This window comes from Penaeus vannamei, chromosome 3 (assembly GCF_042767895.1).
Source record: "Penaeus vannamei isolate JL-2024 chromosome 3, ASM4276789v1, whole genome shotgun sequence".
NCBI lineage: Eukaryota > Metazoa > Arthropoda > Malacostraca > Decapoda > Penaeidae > Penaeus > Penaeus vannamei.
Genome location: NC_091551.1, coordinates 40,927,073 through 40,930,383, shown reverse-complemented (window position 1 = coordinate 40,930,383; position 3,311 = coordinate 40,927,073).

The following is a 3,311-nucleotide window of genomic DNA, read 5'->3' as shown; positions in this document are numbered from 1 at the left end:
GGACACGCAGAGACAAAGATTTCAGACGCTAATAACATTTAAGAACATGTACTGCAGATCATTAGAGATAGGATCAGGGATGTTAAGCGAAGACAGTTGGACACAGGAAGATTGGAGCACAGGTGGCGCGGCAGGTGGGAGGTAGCATGTTCTAACGTGTTCTTGGTTGTACCACAGTATTTAAACTGTCGATAATTCCGGCGAAAAGATCAATTAACGTCAAGTGAACAAACGAGTCAGGTTGACGACTTAATATAAATAATTTTCTGTGGTTGCACGATGCATCAGCTGCCGCGATGCAATGAGACTAAGTAGACAAAGTGAGTCGTGAGAGCGGATGGACCTTCTGGCTGTCTGCAACACTCAAAACTACACTGGACTTCTTGCAGGATTGTTATATACTTATGTTAATTGGATATCAATCTAGAAATAACCTATGGTAAAAACTAGCTCATATACTTAGGCTAATCAGACATCACTACAGAAATAACCTGTGATAAAACACTGACATATATTTGTGCTAATCAGAGGTCAATATAGGCATAATCAAGGATAAAAACTATCATAATCAGATATCAATATAGGAAAGAACTGTGATAAACACTGCATACAAACCTTATCTTAGCCACCATAAGAACCAACGAAAAAAATGATAAGAAAATGATAAAAAATTAAATCTTTAATCATGTTAGCAATCTTGATATATCAGTAGTAAAATTTGCCGTAATGATACGAGCGATGAAAAATGGACTTGCAAAATTATCTTCAGACCAGCAATAAACCTAATTATCAGGAAAACCACAATTCTCGCTTTTGATTTTGATTGCAACACAGATAAGTGATGGCAATAATGCAAGTGGGATGAAAAATGTCATAGATTATAAGATATAAAGACCATTTCGTACCATATCCTGCCACTATACATCACCAACATCATAAGAATAAACGAATTTTCCCTATACTATCCCCCCCCCCCAAAAAAAAGAAAGAAAGAGAGAAGGAAAAAAATAAAAACGAATAATAGCCAATTCAAACTGTGTAATTACTTCTTAACTGTCACATCTCCAGACAAAAGAGAAATTCTACTTTTTGCAAAATATACTTACATCCACTAGAACAGGAAATCTATCTGAGATCGCGGAGATAACGTCTGTGATAAATACTTCCCATCACTCTCCCTTCCGAAGACGTGACTGTATGACACTTGGCATATGACACGTTTTTTTCTAGCGCAGGTACGGAACGTGACCAAAAATGATTTATGTGGATCAATGGCTCTTATTTATTTAAAAAAATAAAAAAAAATAAGATGAAGAAACCTGAAAGCAACTGGTGGCGTGTTCTGCCCAGAAAGATAATATATCAATTATCATAATCATTCTTATACATATAATTTGACGGCTGGTGTCGGGATGTGTGTGTAAATGAATGAGTGAATGAATAAATGAATAAATATGTTTATATATATATATATATATATATATATATATATATATATATATATATATATATATATATATATATATATATATATATATATATATATATACAGAGAGAGAGAGAGGGAGGGAGAGAGAGAGGGAGGGAGAGAGAGAGAGGGAGAGAGAGAGAGAGAGAGGGAGGGAGGGAGGGAGGGAGGGAGGGAGGGAGGGAGGGAGGGAGGGAGGGAGGGAGGAGGGAGAGAGAGAGAGAGAGAGAGAGAGAGAGAGAGAGAGAGAGAGAGAGAGAGAGAGAGAGAGAGAGAGAGAGAGAGAGAGAGAGAGAGAGAGAGAAGAGAGAGAGAGAGAGAGAGGGAGGAGAGAGAGAGAGAGGGAGAGAGAGAGAGACAGAGGAAAAGAGAGAGAGAGATGAAGAGAGAGAGAGGGAGAGAGAGACAGAGGAAAAGAGAGAGAGAGAGAGAGGAAGAGAGAGAGAGAGAGAGAGAGAGAGAGAGAGAGAGAGAGAGAGAGAGAGAGAGAGAGAGAGAGAGAGAGAGAGAGAGAGAGAGAGAGAGAGAGAGAGAGAGAGAGAGAGAGAGAGAGATGAAGAGAGAGAGAGGGAGAGAGAGACAGAGGAAAAGAGAGAGAGAGAGGAAGAGAGAGAGAGAGAGAGAGAGAGAGAGAGAGATTTTCAGGACTCACCGCATAGTAATACTATTCTCAATACACAAACCGTTAAATTTCGTAGATCTGGATGGTACCGCGTTCCTCTCTTACTTACCTTCTCTTTTATATCCAAGACTTTCGCTCAACCGCCTTACCCCTTAAGAACGCCACGGTAACTCCTTATCATTTCACGCCTTCTGAAGTTGCGAAACGCTCCGGCATTCTCCTTACCTTCATTTCTTAAACATGAAAAAGAACATATCATAAATAAATGTATCGAAAAAATATGACTTCACCACCGAGGAGGTAGGAGCGGCTCCTGTTCTTGGTGAATGGCCAGCGAGGTTCCTGCAGGTGAAGGAAACGCGCGAGGCCCATGGGTGCTGTCCTCTGCGCGGGCGACCCTCGTCTCTCTAATTATGTCCCGGTAATTGCACGCTGTCTCCCTGAAAAACAAACATTCTCAGATCAGACCCTCCCAGCCACACGGGCCTATCCCCACGCGCTCAGGTCACGCGAGAACCACCTTTATCTGCCTCTGACGCAAGGTCGTAGGCTGGCCGGCGCGGAGCAGGAAGCGCTAGGCCCTCCTGCTGGCGGCGTGTGCGATAAGGGGGCATCTCCTAGTCCACAATACTAGCAAGGGATCGGCCAAGGGCGGTGATATGCGTGTGTTTACCAGTCTATCCCGAATATTGTGAACAGTTAGGGTAATTAGTTATGATAATCCGCTAGCACAAGAATTTTTACGCCATTCAGACATGATGGGTCAATACTTTTCATTACCAAACCTACATTTTCTAATCATGTTCGAAGAAATATAGAAGAGGTATACAATAGAAAACTCTTTTGTGAGGCTACACCACGGCCTTTGTGATGCAAATTAAAGTGAATGCGTTATACAAAATATATTGCGGCGAAACTGGTCATGTTTTTGTGATCTGGTGTTTCCCCTTTTACAGTACATCACCAAGTTAAGGAGGCGACCTTCGGACTGAATACTTTGAGTGAAATTTACATAAATAATCCGATATAACATAAATCTGACACATAATCGTTTTATACACTAAGGAAAAAAAGCGTCTGACAATTCCCAACTTCTCTGGTGCAAAGTTACTAAAGAAAAAAAGAAAAAAGTTGCCCCCTTCAAAAAAAAAAAAAAAAAAAAAAAAAAATGGAGAGAGAAAAAAGTCGGCATTTGTTGACTTATTTTCCCCAAAGGATATC